The 25,411-nt window shown below is 39.5% G+C and overlaps 1 long non-coding RNA gene across 2 annotated transcripts in view; it reads left to right on the top strand.

Moving 5' to 3' along the window:
- The first annotated feature begins 399 nt into the window (after window positions 1-399).
- The window catches only part of LOC121894491, a 72,323-nt gene continuing 47,311 nt past the window's right edge, over window positions 400-25,411 (top strand). For both annotated transcript variants that reach the window (XR_006095546.1, XR_006095545.1), the window contains exons 1-2: window positions 400-711; window positions 19,731-19,771. This is a non-coding gene — a long non-coding RNA (uncharacterized LOC121894491). The remainder of the gene's footprint in view (window positions 712-19,730; window positions 19,772-25,411) is intronic.

Raw genomic sequence — 25,411 nt, forward strand, 5'->3', positions numbered from 1 at the left:
GTACCCTTGAGTTTGAGTGAATGAGCTTTTCATGTTTTTATGCTTTTAGTAAGTAAACCACCAAAAACCTTAGTGTGTCTTCTAAGAACACCTCACGCAGCATCCCCTCAGCTGTCTGACTGCAGTGAATTATGAACTGTATGAAAATGAGCAGATGTCCTTAAGATCCCTCACAATTATTCAAATTAGTTTTTTTTTGCTTGCAATGCATTCAAATTAGCCAATTATATGCAAAGTATGTAAGTCGAACGTATATCCCCCCCCCCCTCCTGCCGGCTGCTAAAACCTGCATAGTAAGCTGCAGCATTATTTGGTGTGCGTGGATCATAAGACAGTGTGGTGTGTGTGTGGATTGAGGAGTAGTAGGGAGCGCATTGGTCGGTGGGGAATGATCACATGACAGTGACAGCATGTGCGATTTAAAAGAAAGGAAAAGAGAGACTTGAGCATCAGATACGGGCTGATACGTGCGGAGGATCTGTCTGAACATCCGCTCACCTCTCTGCTCTGCCGCCTCCAGCAGGCTGCTGAAAAGGGACAGCAGCTAAAATACGCTTCTTTTTTTTTTTTTTTTTTTTTTTTTAACGCTGTTCCACCTATGCGACAATAATTCCCTCCCTTCATCTTCTGCAAAATTAAAGCATTGACCTACCTTTGTTTCGTTCATCTTCACAGCGGTAAGGAGAGGATCTTTCATAATTCTCCACAAAGGTAAGAGAACTTTTTTTTTTTAAAAAGCAGTCATTTCAGCAAAATTGTTATTGTTCCCTGGGTATAATCTCGCGTTGTTATACGTGATACGAACCCAATTAACAACTGCAATCAGGGATGTTTTTCTTGAAATATTTGGGGGGGAAAAAATCCCATGCATGCTGTGGCAGAGCATGTGCACCTGACAAAGGAGGAGACGATCATATATTCTAAGAGAAATCAGATTCAACTGTATATTGGATATATTGAAAGGTATTTTTTTAATGATGTTTTTACAGGCTACATGATTACTTACAGTTACAGCAGCAGCCTAATTAATTAAACAAATCATGTGTGATTAATTTCGCCTTTGCTATTAAATATAAAATCCCCATTTCCAATTAGGAATGTATATTAAATAACTTACTAAATATAGAAAAATACATTTAATCAACATGCAGAGGCAATCCTGATTTATTTTTGTTCTATTTTAGTTTACTGTGCAATTGCAGTAGATATCCTTTGATATGGCACAAGTGAGTTTAAAACTCAGACAACTCAACTCACTGCAGGAGCAAATATTGCTGATTCTATATTTTTTTCTGCATTTTTCCTTCTGCCAAATATTGTATATTCAATTAAAGGGACATTTTGAAAAGGGCTTTTGTGTTGAAGTCTTCTGGTTTGAATCCCATCTATGAAAATCTTGGAGGGGGAATGAGACAATAGATGACCCACTCTCGCCATCAAACTGTAGTGCCTCTGAGCAAGGCATTCAACAGCCGGTGCTGAGCAGCTCTTGTGTGAATATGTGTATCTGCGTGAATGTGCAAGGTGTCTGTGTCTGTTTGTCCATAAATGGAGGTGACTATTGTGGAGGGGATTTTATCCTTTGCCAGTACAGACACATGAAAGAGTGTCACAACACTCCAGTTCATCCTTTGATCTCTGTAGCGTTACAGCTGTTATTTTAGTAGTTTTCTGGCTGCCAGTTTGTCCAGAAAGTGAAGGAGAATGATGCAGTTGATTCGGTTTTGAGGTAATTGCTTCCATACAGTAGTCCATCTGGGGTACATGTGTCTCTTTGAATCCTAATGACAACCTGCACAGTCCTGGACAACCTGTACAACCCTAGACCTGGGCGTCCTGGATGCCCAGCAGGCTGCAGGCATTTATACCATAACCTCGCTGCACACTGGGCGGTCTGGTCGATCACCTTTGTTGAATGTCAAACATGCTCTCTTCCCCTTCCAACTTGCTTTTTACTTTTCAAAGTGTACCATGTCATTACAAATATGCCTTAAAACTTTGATCTTGACAGCTAAAATGAATAATCCATCTTCTCTGTAATATCCTGCTGACCCCTAAACCATTTTTTTGTAAGTGAAAATGAGGGTGGTATATTCCTTTTTAGTTCATGCACAATCACTGTAATTAAGCCTGCCAGTCAAATGGGTAAAAGGGTCAAGAGCGGCGTGAGAGTGCTTTATTCTGTCCAGAAAGGACGAATAATGTGTTGTTTGTATAGATTAGATCAGTGGATGAAACATGTATGACAGCTGCCTTGCTAGTAATGAGAAGGGTTAGACTTCCTCAACACATGAGCTCTCACTGACTTACAAAACATAATTATTGAATAAACAAAAAACTACATTAATGTAAGAATCAACAACATTTTACACAAGTAAATGTCAGTGGCACAGCTCGCTTTCCCACATTAAATCTAGACTCTGGTTTATCAAAGCTTTAACTTTTATATTTTCTGAAGAGACATAAATAGTATAAAAGACATTGAGTGCCAAGTTGGCTTGGATTTTACTGACCACTTAGGAGCCATAAACCATTCCCTATAGTAATTGGCTTTAGGAATAGTTGAGAATCTATCATCTGTCTTTAATAGTGTTTAATACTTCTCTGACAAATAAAACATATTCTCCCATGGTTATTAATACTCAAGTTATTTTAGTGTAGTGCAAACACTTTGCTCAAAATCTTTCTAAATCATTTGAATGTTCAAATAACGCATTATTTTGCAGGAAAGTGTAGTTTGTATGGCTATATAAATAGAATTTCAGATCCAGATGGGGGTATTTAAAACAACAACTTGGATATTAAAGTGAGTCCTGAATTCACCGAGACTCAAATAGCTTGTTGCTTCATGGTCCATGTTGGGAATCTCCGGTTCCTCATGAAAGAAGGCCAATTAAAGTAACATCAAACCCAGATGGTCAAGTCACCACCTGAAAGTAACCACCACTAATGGTCCAGAGGATTCATGTAGCATTGAACTTTGTTCACACAGGCAGTGATGAATCAGCACGTCACCACAAGTCTGCTTTTCTTTATAGTTGAGTCATACGTTTTTTTTGCCCGTCACCATGTACCTTTTAGTTTTGCCCAAACCCTCCTAAGATCAACGTATTTGGCTTTGCAACTAAAAGATTATAAGGCATTAGAGGATTTGTCACACGCAGCTCAGCAAATGCTACAGCTGTTCCTGTGGCCTTAAATGCATCGATGAAACTGACCGCCAACTCTGCACTCAGATCAATTAACACTGAGGGAAATCATCCATTTTCATTCTCATACTGTGTGCCACACAGTATGAGAATGAAAATGTAGGCACAATACGTACAGTACGTACAATACGCACAAATTCAGAGCAAACAATTTTCAAGTGTGAAGGCAAAGTGATTCATTTAAAAAAAAAAAAAAAACAACCCTTTTTTCTTTGAGCTTAAATTTGCCCTACTTTATGAAGCCTCTCTTTTGTTGTTCTTCTTAATGTAGCTGCAGCTACGTTGTTGCCCCTCTTTTGACATGTTTCTAATTTAAGTGGCATTTATAAATTATTTCCAGTAATCCTTAAAGCTTTCAGTCTGTAGTTTCTCTTCAATTTTCAGGCAGTATCCTAATTTAACATTCACCTTGTGGACTTCTCATGTACCTCTGCACATTTTTACTGTAAACAGACTGCATTTATGCCCCAAGTCAGGCAGTTTTACACAATAAAATACTTTGCAATTATCCTTTGAATGACCCAGGGCCAGGAACTGTTTACACTTGTACCTTTATTGCTTATGTAAGAAATGCCAGTAACTAAGTGATATTACATTATATTCTTACAAATTTTCTCACAGTGTTCTTCACATCTTGTTGACAGTACAGTAAATTAGCACTGAATCACATAATGTAGAAAACTGTTGGAGGATGTTCCTCTGTCCTTCAGTAGATAAGTTCAAGTTGACCATTTGCCTTTGAAAACTGATTAAAAACATTACACTGTCAGTCTGCCACTCTGGTGTTTATTAATTACACAGAAGGTTAAGGATACAGTTAACAAAGATCTAAATTTCAGGTGCTCAGAGGTCATAACTGATGCACCACCAGTCTGATTTTGATGAAATGGGGAGGAACTGGCTGCCTCTAGGGGTGCCTGCATTATTTATGAAGGATGCCTTGTTTGCTTGATTTGTCTTTTTATTTTATTGTCATTATGATTGTACACATCTCTGCACTGTGACATGGAGTCAACCTAGGACTGCAAAACTTTACAGAAACATGGGGCAACATGAGGCAAAACTTTTATTACCCATTTCAAACAAATATTCTGCTACACAATCAACATTCAAAATCTTAAGCAGCTCATTGTAGGGTGTTTTTTTTTTTGAATTTCTTCCATTTCTACATCTTCGACAACTATAACTTTGTATGTATGTTTTGCTGAATGTAGATGAAATGTGGATCTCAGGATACAGGTTCCAATTAGGAAAATCAAGAATAAGGACTAGACAGGGTTAGATTCTTCCTTTTTATGTGTGAACTTGAAGCAGAAAGTGTTTGTAAATCATGAATGCATTGACTCTATGTGTTCATTGAATGTATTTAAAGTGCAAGACTGAATGTGTAGTAAAATGTATAGCATGCTACATGTACTGTACATGGGGGATTTAACAGATTATTATGTTGGACATGGCCTGTCAGATATTGTAATTGTCTCAGAACATGAATGAACATTGTGACCTATGTCCGATCACACGTCCACACACACACACACACACACACACATAAATGTATACTCCTTTGCACATACTGACATCATTTTTGATTCTCAAGTTGACTCATGTTACATTTCATCAAAGAAAAATTCACAATTTGCCTCATTCTGTTGTACTGACATTGATTTTTACAAAGGATGAAAAGATGAAAGAGAAATTTTAGTATGTTAAGCCTATAAGCCATAGATGAGAGCCAAGTGAAAAATGGGGAAAACTGCACAGCTACCATTGTAAAGCTCCTGTAAATGTAAATAGCAAAACGTTGGTTTTCATGTCATGCCATGTTTGCATACATGCGCCCTCCTGCTGAGAGCATGAGCTTGTGTTGTTTTTAGTCCATTTATGCATTTGGCTAGCTACAGTAAGGCCAGACTTCATCTCTGTACTCTTGTGTAAAGATAAACAAAATAGTGAACAAAAGCAAAACAAATTACTGTTTACCTTACAGTCATGATTAATGAGTTTCCCCATTGATATTCCTGAAAGACACTCCAACTGCTGTACTGAAAGAGGATCAATGCTACTGTTGCACAGCAGGAAATCTATTGCTTAACAGCACTTTGCTAAAAAAAAATGTGAGCAGGCCAATTTATAGCTTTTTCTGCCACAGAAAAAGCTATAAATTGGCTATATTTACTATGTTGTTACTTGCAGAAAATAGCAAAACAGCGTATAATAATTTGTCAGCGTGATGCAATAGTTTGAAGTTTGATGTATCTAAATTTAATGGATTGAATCTGTTATTTTATATGTTTTACCATGCACATCCAGTAGCATAATGATACAAATAATAAACATGGTTAGAAATGCAAGTAAGTAAAGAGAAAATTAGACTTTGTGGGAGCAGTATTTAAAGTTGTCAGTCTAAAAACTGTCGCCCACTATTCTCCATAATTACAGACACCTACACTTAATTGAGCCTAATAAGGTGTCTGAATGTGACTCCATTATGTCAGCCAGCTGTGCAGCTCTGTATGTCTCCTGACGCAGGTCTAGTGTTATCACAAATCACTAGTTTTCAGCCTGCAATCATTTAACCACAGCTGATGGCACCTCTAAAGGTAATAGCTTTATTTGTTCCCATTTTCACACAAAGGGCTCTCTTTCCACATTAAGGGTTATAGTTAACGTATTTCCACACAAGGAATTCAATAATAAAAGCTTAAAGTTTGATTCTGCTTTTGGTTATGTGATTCACAGTATGTTGATGTTTCTTTACTATAAGACACTTGTTTTTTGAAACATCATCACTGCTCAGTTCATCTATTTTCTCTTAATTTCCATGCCATACAAATAATGCCGTGTAGATAAATCAACATGTAGGACAAGAAAGAAAACTTAAAAATACAACATTAATGGTGGTAGAAGGGCTGTCATCACTAACATTAATCAAATATATAACTCTAATCTCATCTTAAAAGACAACGACCAAAAAAGTCACAATTGCAGACATACCATTAAGATGTTGTTGCTCAAAATTGTTTTCTTCAAGTCTTTGAATCCTCTTTATGTCCCTATGTTGAACTGTTCCACTCTCAGTGAAACACTAATGCAGCTCCTTACAGTCTGTTGGTAGTACTATAAATCTCAGAAACAGAGGCTCTGAGCTATTATAAACAGGAAACTTGTTTGGTATTCTGTAGTGCTACCAGAGATCCCATTTCATGTAACAGCTTTATTGCCAGATGGAAGCACGAGAGCAGTCCGATCATTTCTAGCTTCCAGTAATAGTAAGGATGTTTTTGCCCGCATACGTAGGTAATGAATGCCTACTAGCCATCTTTGCACTCTCTCAAAGACAGGTCGGCGATAAGCTTTCCCAGAGGCACACTATTTGTTTTTCCTTGTGCCACTGATTTGTTCTTTGATTGCTTTTGTGACAATAGTTCACAGCAACATGAAATCCATTATCCCTCAGGTATCAGCACCTTGGCAGAGACAGAGCATGCTATCAAAAATTCCTCCACTTTCATTATATTCTCGTTTGCCCGGGCAAGACATACAGCACATTTTCACATTTTTCTGTGAGTTCAACAAATCCCCCAGTCTTCACATTCTCAGCTGTAAAATGACTGGATATGAGGTTTCGTTTTGAATTGCAGGAAGCCGAGTCATCCTTTCCTCTTTCCTCCTAAAGAGCATCAGCCCTGATGCTCAGAGAGAAAGCCAGATTTCAATTTACGTGAGACATTGTGTGAAGAGGTCTAGAGGAGCCGTACTCGGCATCTGTGAAACATGAGGTGCAGTAATTCATTAGTATAATACCTGAGACCTGGCGGCATTAACCTGCAGAGAGTGGTTGTGGGAAAGGTTAATTCTCAGCCATTGACCCCAAAGAAGGTCTCTTTTCTCAGTACTGTTGCTTTCTCATTAGTAGTGTGATTTGGCACAGAAGAAATTGAGAATAAAAAGACATAAAAAACATTCCAGTCAAACAATCATCCTGTATTACTAAATAATAGCAGCAAATTACTCTTGTCGTATCAATTCATCCGCACACGTTTGTGAAATATTTGATTCTACAAGCTTAGTCAGGACTACCTGCAGGACTTATTGGAGAACTACTCTGTAGCTGGCAAGCTAACTGCTAATATGCTAGCCAGCTGGTAACATGCTAGTGCCAGACAGTCACAATATGCTCTAACCTTCCTTCTTTTTTATCTATACTGGGCCATTTACTTCCCCCTGTGATTTTGTCCTCAGTGTCATACATTATTTTATTCAATAAATAGTTATTAAAGAGAATAAAAAAGCTAACAGACAGTTAGCAAGCTCATCAGCTCAGTTGCTAAAGAGGAAATAAGTTGTATGAATAAAAAGACATATTTGTGCCATCGACTCCTGTCTCATCACGGTCAGAAAACCTTTCCTCTTTTGTGGTGCAGCATCTACTCCGACAGATGAGGTTAAAAGTGGATGAAACCACTCAGCTAATAAGTTATACGATAGCTTCCTCTGTTTTGGACTCCCTGGCTCTCTGTTCCCCTAAAGGTCAGGATTTCACCTTCATGAGTGAATCCAATGATCAATCAGTCAGTTTATTGAAATTAATTGAAACAATTTTGGAAATACTTGTGAATCCTATCAGACCTCTCTATGGCTCTAGCTTTCCATCTTAATTTCATCTTTAGTGGTTTGTCTTTTTGGTTCAATTTAGATTTTATCTGGCCGCTAGTGGAGCCTCTGTCTTACAATCCATTCACTTTTGGATGGTGTTTTTCTTGTTACTTAATGCAGCAACCTGTAATAAACCTTTATGAGGCTTGTCCTATTCTTGTCATAAACTTGCAAGTTTTATTGAGATTATATCAAAGAGTTGTTTATGCTGTTCTGGATGCTGTAGTTTGTTGCTCTGTTGAAATGTACTGGGATAAATTGTAAAAATGCAATTATTAAGGGCTTATTGTAGGGCTGCTGTAGAGTACACTTTTGAATACAGTATGGAGATGAGATGAGGAAATGCTCTACCTGTCGTGCAGCTTATCACCATTTACAGATTCTCCTTATTAATATGTTCTCGGAATCTCAAATATTTTTCCTGTTAAGGTAAGACTCAGTGAGGTGCAAAATTCCACGGCACAAGAAGGATAGAAGAAAGGATAGCCTTGATTTGAGCTTCAGGGTGTTATTTCATGTAAAATAATAATAAATCTGTATCTTCTTCAGGAATGCTAAGGTGCAACAGAATTGAAATTGACAAATGTGACAAATTATGATAATGACTTCCCATTTATCTCTCATACATATCCTTGAATAATCATGTTTAGAACAATTTAAAATATGCATAATGGTTAGCATATCTAAATTGGTTATGAAACATAGGGTCACAGTAGGAGCCTTTAAATAACACAAACATTACCAGCCTGGGATTATGTGCCAGAGCGTAGGATGACACATTCCTTATGGTCTATATTTGTAAAAACTGTCAAATCCACATGCATGCTGTACCAAGGCAGTGCACAGTAGACAAATGGATCACAGGGTCAACTGGTATTGTTTCAGTTATATCCCTTTTTACATATTTTAGCTGTGGGATGCAATGGGTAGCCTACCAGTTGCAGTACCTCTAATCACAGTAAAAAATAATCACTTCAGTGTATTCAGGGTTTTTATTATCAATCATTCAATCAATCAATCAATCAATTTTTATTTATATAGCGCCATATCACAACAAAAGTCATCTCAAGGCACTTTTCACATAGAGCAGGTCAAGACCGTACTCTTTAATTTACAGAGACCCAACAATTCCCCCATGAGCAAGCACTTGGCGACGGACCCCGGCAGACCCCAAGCAGACCCCGGCTCTTGGTGGGCGGCCATCTGCTTTGACCGGTTGGGTTGAGAGAGAGAAAGAGAGAGGGGAAGGGGGAGGGGGGACAGAAGAACAACAATCATAACAACAACAATAAGTATAAGTATCAATAGCCAGGGAAGGATGCCATCAGGACTGTGAATTATGAGTAGATCAAATCATTGAGATGTTGCATCTGATATCTTGGGATATATAAATTAACTTACCATACCATCCATACCAACTAAGTGTGACCAACTAAGTGTGTGTAGGAGCAGTTATGAGATGTTTTGAAGGTTTTGTAAATGTTTCTGTCCATGTACAGTATAGCAGTGCCAATGAAGCCAGAAACATTTTTCACATTCTTAAAGTGTAACTTAATTTGAGGCTGAAAAGCAGTGTTGTACTGCCCTCTCTGGTCAAAAACTTCAAGTCTGTTGCACCTGTGATCACACAGCATCACTGATGTCTCAATTTACTTACTTTCTCACCTTAGAGTTCACTTCTGGAGGTCAGCAATAATACAATTTTCAGCCAAGCTGCTCTTTAAATCTTCATCAGTTGATTTTTTGGCCATTTGGAGGCAATGCAACAAGTTATAAACACAACTTATTGACATATTATCACCATATAAAGTAGTTGCAGCCAATGTGTTAGCAAACAGTACAATTCTTTTGGAGTTATGTTTGTACAAGGCCAATATTCACTCTACTTTTAGCTCGGGTTTGGACTCCCTTCTCCACTCCTGAGAAAAATGTTTTGCTTTTAGCTGCTAAATGCTTCGATATATTCACCAGCCAGTCACTAACTTTGTCTGTCTTCTGATTGGTACTGGGTAGCAGCCTGTGCTGTTGGAAACTATGCGGAGAGTGATGAGAAAACGTGAAACAAAACAATGAGCTGAAAGACACTAAAACTTTGCTGAGGTGAAATGCAAATTCTGGTGATAATTCTCTGTGAGTTGGTCACTATGTGACACTTTTCACATTACAGTAGTCATTTGATTAGTTGTTGATATGAACCAGTCAAAAGTTTGGACATACCTTCCTATTCACTTGAACGAGAAAGTGTGTCCAAACTGACTGGTACTGTATTTTTGTGCTTTAAAGTTGTAGTTGTAACTGTATATAACATTGTCATGCATCAGCATGCCAAAGAAGTCTGACACTCTTGATTTATTACTAGATAGATCCACTCCTTCATGCTGAGAGCTGTGCAGTGTTAATCGATTAGGCAGGATCTCCTAAGTGAAAACCTTTGCAGCTTCTCTGGTCGTTAACCTGTTATGCGAATGGAGTATAGTCTCTTGTGCTGTGATTTCTGTGGAAGGGTGAGAAAGGGTAATGGACAACTCTGGAACTGTGGAAAGGTCAGGAGCCAGGAATGAGTTCACTGATAAGAGTCATAATGTGCTCTGGGGCTGATGGGCAATGTTGGCGGCACAATCCCTTCCATTAGTCATGCAGCATGAGGACTTTGAATCAGTCACCTCTGTAATTAAGTTGTGTAATGACAGACACCTCCGTACACACCATTAAGAAAAAAAAGACATCAAGTCCTCATTGGGGCACTTGATTGAAACCACTTACCTGTTTGCCACAAAGCCACCATAATTATTCATTTATACATTATTACCTTTATAGGTGGTTATTATTACCATAGGTGGTTGATAAAGCAGATAGTTCACATGTAATCAACCTTTCTAATTTCAAGCTAGATTAACAAAAATATAAAGGAAAAGTATAGATGGACAATAGCAAAGGCCTTAATTATGCAGCTAACCCTCTGAACAGGTGAGTTGTGTTTTTTTGTTTGGTAACATCCTTAACATTAAATACATTTTTGAGGTAACATGCTGTGTCTAGCTAACTGGAAAAATCTACAGTGACTAAAAAAAAACAACAGAAGAAAGCACTCAGTAAACTTATTTCAGAGCTTACAATCATCCAATCAGTCTCCAATCAATTTCCTTTAAGATTGCTTTTGCTGTAAATTTTCAAATAAAAGCTGCAGAGAAATGGGATGTTTAAAAAAACTGCAATCAACAGCTCATACATTTTTCATGTACTAGGGGGAACTGTTTTGCAATAAGATCACATCAACAGGGAAACAAAAAAATCACAGAATTCTGTTTGGTTGTTGATGACAATTACATTTCAGCCATGGGAAACTTTTCTCAGCTGAAAAACAGGCAACACAAAAGTATTTAGTGATTAAACCATATACAGTAAAGTCATATTTTGTATTTAAACAGTACTATGCAAAGGTTGTAGGCACTAAAAGGAGGATGCTTTCAAAAATAATGCCATGAATAGTTTTTATTTATCAATTATAACTTTATACCAAGTTCAATAAACAGGAAAACATAAATGAAACCAATATCTGCTGTGACCATGCTGTGCCTTTAAAACAGCACCAGTTTTCTCGGTACACTTGCACACAGTTTTTCAAGGTACTTGGCAGGTAGGTTGTTCCAAACATTTTGGGGAACTTGCCACAGTTCTTCTCTGAGTTTAGGCTTATGAAGCCAGTGCAAACAAGCAGGAGAGCAAGAACAACTTGCCCTGGCCGAGCTGACAACTATCTTGAGGCAGAAGATCAGGGGCCTGCGCCGGGCTGAGGGGCACTGGAAGCGTCACTGAGAAAGAGCAAAGAGAAGAGCTGCTTTCATTTCCAACCCCTTCCACTTCACCAAGGAGCTTTTGGGCAAGAAATGCAGTGGCAAGCTGAGCTGCTCTGAAGAAGAAATGAACACCTATATCAGGAGGGTGTACAGCGACCCACGACAACACAAAGATGATGTTTTGCATTGTTAGACCCACCTGAGCCAAGCAAGCAGTTTGATGAATCAGAACAGAAGCTGAAAGAGGTGAAAGATGTGGTACACAAAGCAAAACCCAGCTGTGCACCAGGCCCTAGTGGCCTCCCATACAAGGTATATAAGAACTGCCCAAACCTAAGGGTCATCTGGAGAAGAGGCAGGATTGCAGAGCAGTAGAGAGTAGCTGAGGGAGTCTGGATTCCAAAAGAAGATGACTCATCAAGGTTAGACCTGTTCTGCATAATCTCCCTGCTGAGCATTGAAGCAAAGATCTTCCTCAGCATTATCTCAAACAAACTCAGCTCATACCTGGCAGATAACAACTACATTGACACTTCAATAAAAAAAGGAGGAATTGGGGGTATGTCTGGGCGTCTCAAACACACAGGAGTGGTGACACAGATAATCAGAAAGGCCAGAGGAGAGAACAAGGGCAATCTGACTGTGCTGTGGCTTGACCTGCCCAACGCCTACGCTCCCTCCCTCACAAGCCAGTGCAACACACTTTGCTGATACATCATATACCAAGCAGAACCAGAGACCTCATCAGCAACTATTACAAGTTGAGTGGAAGTCGAAGTGGGGATAATAACTGGCTGCACCATTTCAGTCACCTTGTTTTAACTGGCGGTGTACATGCTCATACGATCAGCAGAACTGGAATGCACAGGGCCTAAAATGAGATCTGGCCTATGTCAGCCTCCCATACAGGCTTACATGGATGATCAAAGTCACCACAAAGTTTGCACCAGGTGGCCAGTGAATTCTTCAAGGTCTGGAGACACTAATGGACTGGGCGAGAATGAGCTTCAAACCAGCCAAGTCAAGTGGTTGTTTCATTCCACTTCACCATGGCAGGAACAGCTATCCCCACCATCTCTGAGAAGCCTGTGAACAAGTCTCAGCAAAGTGTTCAACACCTCACTGAGAGATTCAACATCCATTCAGACTGCGTGTGCAGAGCTACATGAGTGGCTGAAATCAGTGGACAGATCAGGCCGGGTGGGAAAGTTCAAAGCTTGGATATACCAGCATGCGATTCTCCTAAGAATCCTTTGGCCTCTCCCGGTGTATGAAGTGCCTGTCTCAACAGTAGAGGCTTTAGAAAGACAGGCAAGCTCCCAGCTTTGAGGATGGCTTGGGCTGCCAAAGTTCTTAACTAACATCACACTCTATGGCAACAGCAACAAACTCAAGCTTCCATTCAAACCCTTGGAAGAGGAATTCAAGGTAATGAGGAACAGAGAAGTACTGCAATACCAAGGAAGAACCCATGGGTGGCCAAAGCAGGAATTGAGGTCAGAATGGGCAAAAAATGGCAGGCAGCAGAAGAGGTCCAGCAGGTCGAAGCATGACTCTGCTGGTAGGCATGGTCACACGTGGCGGAGCTGGACTGAGATCATTCCCTGCTCCTCACATGAACACCAGCGGTCAGGAAAACTGGCACCTGGTACAGCAGGAGGCGAGGGCAGCCATGGAGGATATAGGAGCTTGTAGAGCTGTTGGCATGAAGAAGCAAGGAGCCAGGACAAAATGGGACAATGCTCTTGAAAGGAAAGTGACCTGGGCAGACCTGTGGAAGTCTATGCCCCACAGAGTAAAGTTCCTAATCCAGGCAGTGTATGACCAAGACCCAGCCCAGCTAACCTCCACACATAGGGCAAAACAGAGTCAAGAGCATGCCCACTGTACTCAGGACATGTAACACTCAAGCACATACTGAGTGGCTGCTCAAAAGCCCTAGTAGGCAGGAAATATTGCTAGCACCACGATCAGGTTCTGAAGGTCATTGCCCAAACCGTCAATGAAGGACTGGAGATGAACAGGCACACCCGTTCTTCCAAGCTCATCAACTTTGTCAGAGCTGGGGCACAAACACACCTGCCATTAGGAAATCTGCAGGAATCATGGCCTCAGCAAAAGAATGGAAGATGTCTGTGGCCCTGGAGACACAGCTAAACTTCCCCCAGCACATTCCCACCACCTTTCTACATCCTGATGTGGTTCTCTGGTCAGACCCCACCAAGCATGTCATCCTATTGGAGCTCACAGTATTGTGGGAGAAAAACCTGGATGAAGCCTATGAGAGAAAACTGGCCAAGCATGAAGATCGTATCAGCCAGTGCAGAGAATCAGAATGGAAGGGGAAGTGTCTTCCGATAGAGGTTGGATGTTGGGGGTTTGCTTCCCATTCACTGGCCCTCAGCACACTGAGCATTGGAGGAAAAAAGAAGACAACAGCCATTCGTGAGACCACTAGCACAGCAGAAAAAGCCTCTACATGGTTATAGCTGAAGAGAGAACAACCCTGGGTGGACACAAGCAGGGGTCTGATCAGCCACTGGTGGATCGCTTGGGGGAAGGAGTATGATGTTGAAAGACCCGAAATTCCCGATGATTCCAGGAACATCACTGACGATGCGTCCAGCAGCATCAGAAGATGTTTTTTACTCACCACTGTGACAGGATTTTTCCTGTTGTAAGAAAAGATTTCCAGCCTAAATCAGAGACAAAATGACTGGAGACACATATTTTATAGAGGGTGCATGTGCACATGGAGGTTCTGCCAAAGTCTCTGTAGTACAGTAATTAATGGCCTGTGTAGGAAGTAAGCCAGTGGTGTAAATCTAAGCCCTCTTTTTATATAAACCTCGACCTGACATAGTAACTGTAATAAAATGACAGAATGGAAGCTACATCCAGTCCAGGGCCAGACAGTCTAGTGATGCACTGTGATGATGATGTAATGAGAGATAGAAATTTAAGGTTGGAAGAGTCTGGACCTCAGTGCATCGCTTACAAGCCTGCGGGAGAAATGAGTCAGACCTCATGATGATGATGACCTGTTTGACATCCCACTGCATCCCCAGTGAAATGTCTCAGTTTCTCTTCATTTACTATTCCACTGGCTCAGAAATGCAGATTTTGAAATACTTTTACTCTTGAGGGCAATAAGTCACTGAGGTGATGTAAAGTTTTTTTGTTTCTTAAGTTTCTTGAGATAGACAAGACAGTGATAAAGCATATACACATATTTTGCCACTTTTTGAAAGAGTGAAAGAAGATTTCTACCTCCAAAATACATAATGCATTTATGCAGGGAACAGGCGACTCCATCCACAATTTAAACAGCCCACATGGGAAATCTGATTTAACAAGACAGGCAGCAAGGTTGCAATTGTAAACACGATAGCAGGAAATCTGATTAACATTAACATAAGCCAACATGGATGTTTAAATTGTGATTTGTGTATTAATGCAGTAGTCGCTTGTAATGATAATCTTTGGATATATTTATTTTTGTATAGTATCCACAATGTGTAAAAAGTAGCAGTAGTTAAACTCTGTTTTTTTGTGTACAACTAAAAAAAGAAACAATTGTACGTCATCTATAACCTCACTGCCACTCTCACCACATACAGTTACTTCTTATGCTCAGTCACACACAGCCATGCAGAGAGCATGCTGTTGTGAAATGTCAGCGAGATAAGCAACACTGCCTTGCTGCTCCCCAGAGTGCAAAGAGAGGAAAACACAATTACTGTAATGAGGAGTTAGTGCTGTCTGCACTGCAGCCTCATCACAGCAGGTAGACCTCTAACTATGATTGCAAGGGACAGCATTTACATCAGGAAGGTGCTAGTTGAGGGACCTGAGCTATGTTTGCACATTTATTTTATATTTTTCCAGTCTCCTGATGGTCTATTATGACTGTTCGTGACACAGAGAAAATCTTGAGGCTGCTGTTGCTTATGATTGATTGCTCTGGTAAGACATCATCGTCATTTATCTAAAACATGCCTATACTATGTATCAGACTGATTGGAAACGCCTTTTCAGTCATGAGTTTGTGGTTCTTTGATGTGCTGTCAAACAGTGATTATTCCTGGATCTCATTGGTAGTGTAGATGATTCTCTTTACTATGTATGTGCAATTTTAATCAATTTCTCTCCTCCAAACTCACTTTTGAAGTAAAATTCCATCTCAACCACGGACCCATATTTGTAGTTTTGGCCATTATATACAAGGTCTATTATAACATTTTACTCAAAAACTTGACTGTTAAACTGGGAGTTTATTGATTAATCAGTTCATTTTTCAACATAGTATTAATCAGCAGCAATTTTGATAAGCAATTATTTGTTAGTAAAAGTTATTTTTAAGAAAAAATGTCAACATTCTCGGGTTGCAGCCTCTCAAATATAAATATTTTCTGGTTTTCTCAGTCATATATGATAGTAAACTGTGGTTTAGGACTATTTGTTGACTATTTGTTGACTTTTGACTTGGGCTCTGGGAACTTATGAGCATTTCTCACAATTTGCTGACCTTTTATAGACCAAATTATTAATTGATAAAATAATCAGTAATTAGGAGTAATCAGTGGTAATTGTCAATTGCCTGACAATTGTTTGATCATCTCACTGCTCACGTTGTTTGCCCTACTGGTCTCACCTTTAGCGATGTTGGCACATCCCATGATCTTACTAATAAAGCTGGTGATTAAAATGTTATGTTGACTAATATGAACAATGGCAAAATCTACAAAAATATAACTCAGGTTGGAAAAAAAACCTTTAAATTATTGAATAGTATCAATTCTGTACAAAATGTCTTACCATCACTTACTTTGAATAATTACTCCACACAGCATTTCCCTCTGGTCCTGTATTTTGAGAATATGAACACTTAATTGTAAAGGCTTTGTTTACTTCAGCGTTTTCCATGTTTTTTCTTTTTCTACCTCCTGGCTACTGATTGTTTCTCTTGTCTCATCTTCCAAATGTTTTCCACGCCTGCAGCTCTCAGGGACATCTGCTGTTGCCAGCGCAGCTTCGATATGTTTTTATTTCCCTTATTGTTTCGCTACGTCAATCCTCGGGGGACATTAGACAAGGCGCACTATCAAATATTCATTAGCACGTTATTTGATAGGCTTTTAAAAATTCTAATTAAGCAATTGTAGTGTCTTAACTGCTTTACAAGTTCAATAATCCGGTATTTATTGACACAGTGCGTGTTGTGACCTTTGTGCGTTGTTTTCATTTTGTTCTCAGCGGTGTCAGATCAAAAGCTTATTGTTTACTTGTGTTAAAGAGACAATTGCACACATGCTGTATTACGTTTACCCTGTAGTTTTGCTGCAGTCGGGGCGTTTGGGATGCTGCTCTACTGATCCTCATCCTCCGCCCTGCTTCGATCCATAGAGATGTTTCTGTGTGAGAGGGATGAGAGCAGCTTTCTTCTAAATCGGACGGTGTGAGCGATGCTTCCTAAGAGCTTTGCCCCCTAGTGTAGGAGGTACCGTTGTGGAGAAGTTTAAAGCTGAGTTTTATTTGTGTCATAACTTTTCAAACAACAGCTGTATTGATCTTGCTGTCCAGTCACAGGAGACTTATTTCTATAGTGAAGGTGAGAGAAGTAACCAAGAGAAGAGAGTTTCGACAAACAGTGTTTGCCTCAGCAGTGAGCTACACTGCTAAAGATAATGAAAAGGATCCCTGACAGACAAATGGAACATTACCTCAAACAGCCCACATCCCAAATACCTGACAGAGTGTAAAAAGTATAGAGCAGACTGAGCAATACGTCTGTCTTCTTCATTCCCGACACCGCTGCACTTTTAAGAGTAATTACTTGCTGCATCAGTCATTGTGTTGTATGAGATGCCAGAGTCTCTTTAAAGCAGACAGATTTCATTGTGAGCATGAATTTTCTTTATTGTGAGTCTTAATACGTCGTCCTTGATTGAGTTCGGAATTCATTTATTAAAGAAAATGTCTCACAGTCACTACTCTGATGTTTACTCTTGTTTCCATTAAAGAAGTCAATGTCAAGAATTTTAAAAGGCCAGTAAAACAAATTGGGAAAAAAGATACACTATGTACAAAGTGCAACGTTTAATTTTCTCCCATGATGATAACTACCAAGTTTAGATGTTGGACCTGAGGCTGAAATCCATTTCAACCAGGCTATTTTAACACCCTGTGGTGAGCTGCTTATGCAGACTCTGGGCATCAGGTGTATGCAGAGGTTTAGATAGAAAAGCAGAATATTTATGTTGTTTATTTATGTTTATGTTGATCAGCCCTCCCCAGTTACAATTACACAGCAAGATATATGTTTCTCTCCTGCAAACTGCTTGATACCGGGGTTGATGCGAAGCTGAAAGTAAGGCAAATAAGCTGAAATTTCTGACTTTTTTTAATCACAGTTAAGGCTGCTTTATCTTCTCGACTCAGAGAATCTCTCTACTCCAGCCAGGCAATTCATATTTAAATCATTTATTGTGCTCTTCCTGCACCTGAAAGCACGCCGTATCAGTGATGATTAGCCCATTTCTCTCATCAAGACATTGTGATTACAGTTGTGGTTGACTCAATTATGTTCATTCCTTCTCCGTTTTCTCCTTAGCGGAATAGGTAAATTAAGATAACTGGACTGACTGATTAGCCCCACCTCCTACCTATTAATTAGCATTAGCGCGCCCACCAGTCATATCATTGATGGTGGTGATAATGATAATGGCTCTACAGTCTGAAATTAGGGATAATGTGTGAGGTACTGTTGTGTGAAGAAATTATGTTTATTCATATTTAATGAAATATGAATTAATGTACACCTTGGGATGCATTATAGAAACAGAGTGAATTGTGAGTGAAGCATGGGTTGAACTCCTAGTGACTTGAGTTTTTGTGGTTTTCTCTATACTCTGTGGCAGAATATATCCACATAGAGTCAAAAACTTACATTTATTTTCACTGGAGGCTTCTAGTCTGGAAGACATCACAATTGATTAGTTTGAAGCCAGGCCAGTCAGCAAACTGTGTCCCCAGAGCTCATTTCATTAGGACACTGGGTGTACTCTAGGTGATGATGTGACTCGCCACCTCTCAAAACTCTCAGACTTTGGCTTTTCCAGGTAACTGGAAATGGAGAGATGAAGACTGCTACCCAAATAATGGCCAGGTCTCAAATCAGAGCCTGGGGAAAAAGGAAGAAAAAGACAAACATTTATAGATTTTTTTCTTTTATATAACAAATCCCATGACTAACAGTGTGTTAGGCTTTGTACTTTTCTGACTTTCCTACACAGTTAGCTGGCAGTCAGCCCCAAGCCCATTCATTCCTACTGAGGGTGTACTTTTTTAAGAAAAATGTCATAAATATATTGATGCATGCTGAATAAACAGTTTGTTTTATTGTTCTTATTTGCTTGTTTTTCCACACTTTTAATAAATCCAATGTTTTGTGCATGTCGCTAACCAATGATATAGGCCCACACACATTTTCAATTTATTATTCAAGCTTAAGGACAGAATTGTCGTGGTGGCTTAGTACTGGCATTAACCCAACAGTTAAACGCCTGTCTGAGTTTCCATTAACCTACACAATAGAACCGCCCTGCTAATTTTCACAGCTCCACTTAAGCAATAATTGATATTCATGATGTGTGTTCTTGCAGCTGCCAGTTAAATTCAGTGTACACAAACTAAGGGGCGGTGGGTGGTTTAATCTGCTTGGGGATATGTGTCATATTTACGTAAGTCAACAAATCAGTGGAATTCAAGCCAAATAAGGCAAAACATAGTAATGTTTTTTGGAGCACATAAGATATGATTCACTGTATATCATACTGACAAATGAATATGCTATTAATTGTTATAAAATGGGGAGATTCAGCCAAGCATCCTGCTTAGTGATGCATGGGCGTATGCAACTGTGGCTTCGTGTGCTTTTCAGAAAATTTAATATATTGCTTTCTAGCTCTTGTGGTGCTTTTTTCCACTGCTGTCAGTTAAGCTTAAGACCTATAGCTAAAGCCTTTTTAATTATTTATTTAGATATGTCTTTTCTCTTTTTCCACAGGAACAGCTGACAAGAGGAGCATACAACTTGGCAGTTTACAGGTTGGCCAACAATCACTTGTACATATCATTACCCCGATCACGTCACAACCTCTTACTGAGAGCAAAAGTGAATATAGAATTCAAGCATAGATATTGTCACTTACTCTGCGGGGGAGACGGTCAGAAAGTTGAAGTGCGGAGAAAAAAAAAGAACACATGCTATGGTACTGCCACACATTTATGCCGAGCTGCCATGTTGTGGGATCGCTCCTGGTCACTTCCTGTGGTGTTTGAGATGGCTGTGACCGCTATTTGTTGAGATTATTGCCTCTGCATGGAGGCAGCAACAGAGGCACCAAGCAGTATGCAGCTCTTTATACCCTGCTGTCTTTATACAGACTGTGTGCTTTAGTACAGAAACTACCTCAACAAAGATGTGATACTTAATAAGAGAGGAAACATGGCCGAACCCTTTATGCATTTCATTTGTTTGTAAATAGAGGGTTTCTACCTTTTTATTAAATGCACCGTCTCATTTCTGTTTGCTTCGGGTCAATATGTCGATCTACACATTTTTTTGAGGTATTTATAAATGATTCAGTGAACCGCCTTAAAAGCTCAAAGCTGCTGTTGTGTCTTTTTCATCAAGCGGCTTTACTTTTACAATGAAGCTGAACTCCTGATATCCCCTAACTGCACCTTATTTCTGGCTCTCCCACTTCTCAGTTTGATCATTTTCAGTTTTTATAGTCTCCAGTATATACATGAATCCCATTTCCCATTTGTACCATAACCATAGTCAGGTAAAAGCTCAGATCTTTCATGAAATATCTAAACCAAATATCAGTGTTTTCTGGTGCAGAGATTACAAATTTACAAACAGAAAATGATTTTTTTGTGTCGGCTTATTTGGAACCAGTCTGTGGTATTCAATTTACAAATCAGGAAACTATGACAACTTTTCAATTTGTTTTCTGTTGCTTGTGTTATTTTTCCAGGAGTTGTTTTATTTTGTGTCATACTAGCAGTGAGAAAACAGTTGGGTTGTCATAGAAACTCCTGTAGACCAGGCAGTCTTTAATGTGTATGACATATCCTGTAGCTGAGGAAAATAATCACTGTTGTATAAACTCAGCTGTCAGTCCGTTGTCACCTTTTCTAACTCCACCCCGCTCTGCAGCCATTTATGCAGAGCTTTGACAACTTTTCAAGCTGCTGATTATTGCCAATACTACAGTTGAGTGCCTCTATCCTTGAGTTATTGACAGTCAGGGTAGTGAAAGCCACTTCAGTAAACAAGGAAGCAATCTGTATTGGTTGTCTGTGTACCTCAGGTTGAATAATTCATGACTTGGCCTACTGTCAGCTCAGGTTTCAGAGTGCATAAACTGTACCCTGTGTTGAATGCCAAGGCTGGGTTACATGAAAATGACGTGAAGTTTTTTTATTCATTTTCATAGAACTGTCATGCTTGACAATGTACAAGGTTTACTATATTTCCAGTTAAAATCTCTAACTGACCACAGAAAACATGAAACCCCATGCTAGCCCCCACCCATAGTGTTATTTTAATCTGAAGTCACACAGCACAACTCAGCTGAATATTTGAATCACACCTCAGATAAACGTAGTATATTTCACGTTTTTTATTTCCTCTTCTCCCAACCACTGTGTCTTACATCTTGCTGCAACAACATTCATACTGTACGTGTCCAGAGTGCTTACAAACATTTATGTAAGGAGGGCTAGCTTTGAGAATGGGTTTCGAAAAAACAGTCAATCATTATTGACAAATTTGGCTGAATGATTTGACCGTTAACAGATTTGTACATTGATGGCTGACTCTGTGCAGAGGCAGCATTTATTTCACATTCTGTGTTGTCCTCTTGAGAGTAACAGTATGTAGGAATATGACTCTGATAACAATAGAGTGGGATGTTTTTCTTCCCCCCTCGGTATCCACATTTCTTGTGTGCTGCAGATCTCCTCACATGCACTGCTGTGTAGGCTCCGACCTCAGCTGTGAGGGACTCCAGTTTTATGAACCTTGGGTCAAAGAATGATGCAGTAAGCAGTAGCAGCAGAGGGTCCAGCTTATCAAGCTTGAAATGACAGATGAGCCTGTCAAGAGGGGTGTGTTGCACGTTCTAGGCTACATTTCTCACTGCAGGGTCATCTTCATCGCTTGTATTTTTCAAGTGCAACATTGCCTACCCCTGCAAAGAGACCACTGTATTAGATATCCAGCAAACAGACAATATAAATCTACACAGAACCGGTTTACTTACAGTAACAAACCTAGTTATTGGCTGCAATAGAGCTTGCAAAATGATTCTAAGGCTTCCAAAAAATAAATATAAAGAAGTAAAATGTTGCGGTACAAATGTGACAAAGCTTTTATCCTTAATGTAGTGGAATCATTTGCTCCAGTCGCTCACTGGATGACTATCCTCAGTGCATACAATGAAGAAGTCATTATATTTCCCATTCAGGCAGCAGTGCTCTTTGCATAATAACTAATGTGGCTGCAAATTGTCTGCAGCAAGCGGTGAGATAGCTGCAGGATGTGTTTTTCTGAAGTTTAGTTTGGTTGTTACAAATCTTGGTTGTGCCGTGACTCAGCAAAGGGTGATAGGAAATGTTCAGACAAGATGAAATGTCTGCGTTTCACTTCATCATTACTATTGATTTTATCTTATTATTCACACAGACATCCTATTGTTTGCACTGAATTTCTCTTGCACACACAAACATACACACATTGTTTGCTAACCCCTAACCGGCTCTACTTGACTTCCCCTGGTGATGTGAAGCATCACACTGTACATTATACACATGGCCAATTGCAGTGCCAAGGCCAAAAACGCACTTACCTTTATGCAACCAAATCAGAAATAATATAAAAGTACCCCATTCATTTTTATTTATTGTGTATTCTTCCATAGCGGGTCATAAAGGGGAAATCCCAAACATTCATTATGTATTCTGTGCAGTACATTGTGTCTACAAACATCTTCTTTCTGTGCTCAAGAAGTCTATTTTAGAATATTTACTTGAGTTAACAGAAAAGTGACAGAATTTAAATGGCATCATGGATTCCCTGGATGGTACCAAGGTGAAACAAATAATGAAAAAGGTTTCTGAATCACAGCCATGTTTAGTGAGACTCTGACCTCTCTGGGGATGGGTAAGAGGAAAGAGGAGTTCTCTTTGGGGAGCAGTGGGGTATGAGGTCATTGTTGTGATCCAAGCTATGGCGAATGTAATATGTCAGCATTCATTACAACACTTTTTAATTAATTTTAGCACTCAAGAGCAAACTGCCGTAGGTATTAATCCTAACTCACTTCCATATTGCTACTGCAGGATGTACCTTTTAGACAATTTGTGTTCCTTCACTGCTGTAACAGATTACGCTCTTCATTTTTGATTCATGCAGTGGTTTATAAAGAAATATTTTATTTCATTTGCATTAAGCTACACTTTGCCTGTTGGCTTAATGCTCTTAAATACAGCTCTTTATTCAAAGCCCAGTCACCAAGGAAACATTGAATTTAAATTGAATTTCATCATGTGTTTCTTTCCCCCCGTCGTCTTTGATATGACCTTGTGTCGCCCATCATCCATCATTCCAAAACATACTCTTTTTCCCTTTTCATTCATGAGCTGAATACTATTTATAAGAAATGGATGATGACCCACACCCCTGACACTCCTCTTCCTCTCTCCCTGTATGCTTGGAAGCATGTCTACATTAAAAGATTGGTAGCATCAGAGCTGGAGAGTGTAAATGCTATTTCTGCACAGAAATTGATAAGGCAGCAAAGAGGTAGAATTGGGCTTCAGTGTTGTTAACGGCTGAAATACGGTACAGTGTATACTGCTCCTGCTTTATCATACAGAGTCCAGATGGACATCTGTGTTTTAGCTGGCACTAGGCCGGCTATTGTTAGGAATTTTTGAGCACTGAAACCTGTCGTGAGTGTACAATTTGATAAGGATGATTGTCGTTATTGTTAGAGTGGGGAGGCAGGAGTGGACACAAACACAGAGGCTGGAATGCAGATTTGATGAAAATCTCATTTAATCGTGGATGGTCAAGAACAGGCAAACAGAGCTGAACAGAACTAGCAGACTAAACAAAACGAATGATCCAACAAAGACTCAACTCAAAACCAGACTTTAAATACAGACTAAACTAATCAGGGAATGGGGAACAGGTGATGAGACACAAGGGCAGGCTGGGAGTGATTGGCTGAGGAAACACAGCAAGCAGGGCAGGGCTGACGAGACTGATACAGGGCAGGTGTGGGGAAGTACATGAACACACAAGGGAAACACAGTAACAAAACCAAAACCCAGAAAACACGATATTCTAAATACAACCCACACCAACCTGTCCAAGAACCACCATGAATCTTAACTAAAGTATACAACACACCAGGCTAAACAACAAAAGGCAGTCCAAACCCACCACCCAAATATAACAAGAAAACCCATATGAACTGAAGGACTAAACAGAGGTGCAAACCAGGAGACCCCAAAGAACACAAGAACATAAAAAGACCAAAAAACACACAAAGTCCAGGCAGGGTGTGACAGTTACTTATTTAGTATTCTTTGTGCAATAGAGTTGATGTCCTGTTTATTATTTGTACATCCAATCTGTCATAATAAATAGTTGCTCAGTTAATTCCCTGGCTAATCAGAAAGTAGCAATTAGGTTGGCAATCTTGACATTTGAAGCTATTCATAACATTTCTATATTAGATTAGATTAAATTTTACTTTCATTGCACACAGTAAGTACCAGGGCAACAAAAAGCAGCTTATATATATATATATATATATACACATATATAACAAACCAATGTACAGACTGAACAATAAACCAATGAGGCACTGTTAGAAAGAAGTGATGTAACAGTGAAATACAACAAAACAATATACAAAGTATAGAGTCAATGAATGCAGCTATGTTATGTAATGTAAGTATGAAATATACAGTATGAGCAGAAACCAATACACAGTAGAATGGATGTCATATTATATACAGTATGAACAATACGCATGGATATAATACAGTGTAAAAGAAGACGAAATGTACAGTTGTCAGAGTTAAATACAATCAGTTAAATATAGATAATGGGAAGTGCAAATACAGCAGACAATGAGCCTTGGTGGCAGCAGCAGCAGTAATAGTGAGGTAAAAGTGATGTAAAGCTAAAGAGCCTGAGGTAAACAGAGATGTCTTAGGTCAATGTCAATACTAATATTTACTAAAATGCTAATAGGTGCCGTTATTTAAATACTCAGAGTCCCTGTAGAAATAAATTTCAGGCCATATGTTCACAGGCCTGTCAGAACATACCTGTGGTGCGTGTTTGGCTTATAAAACTCAGAGTGTATCACAGCAAGTCGTCACCACACAGGAACAAGCATAGCAATTCCCAGCTGGGGTCTGCAGGCCCTCAAAGGGTCAGGGTCACAGCAGGGATTGGACAGTGCCAGCACCGTCAGATTTTGGTAAAATGCCACAGTGGGAACAAAGGCAAATGAAAGAGCTGTCCTGCTCTTTGATGCAGGAATTGAAGTCGAAGGCTATTGCCAAGAGACGTAGAGCTGTACAAACACAGGGATCACACTGCACACTGAGACACCATGCCACAAAGGACATTCCCTCACCTTCAGCAGCTGTTTC

Source organism: Thunnus maccoyii, chromosome 3, assembly GCF_910596095.1.
Source record: "Thunnus maccoyii chromosome 3, fThuMac1.1, whole genome shotgun sequence".
Taxonomy (NCBI): Eukaryota; Metazoa; Chordata; class Actinopteri; order Scombriformes; family Scombridae; genus Thunnus; species Thunnus maccoyii.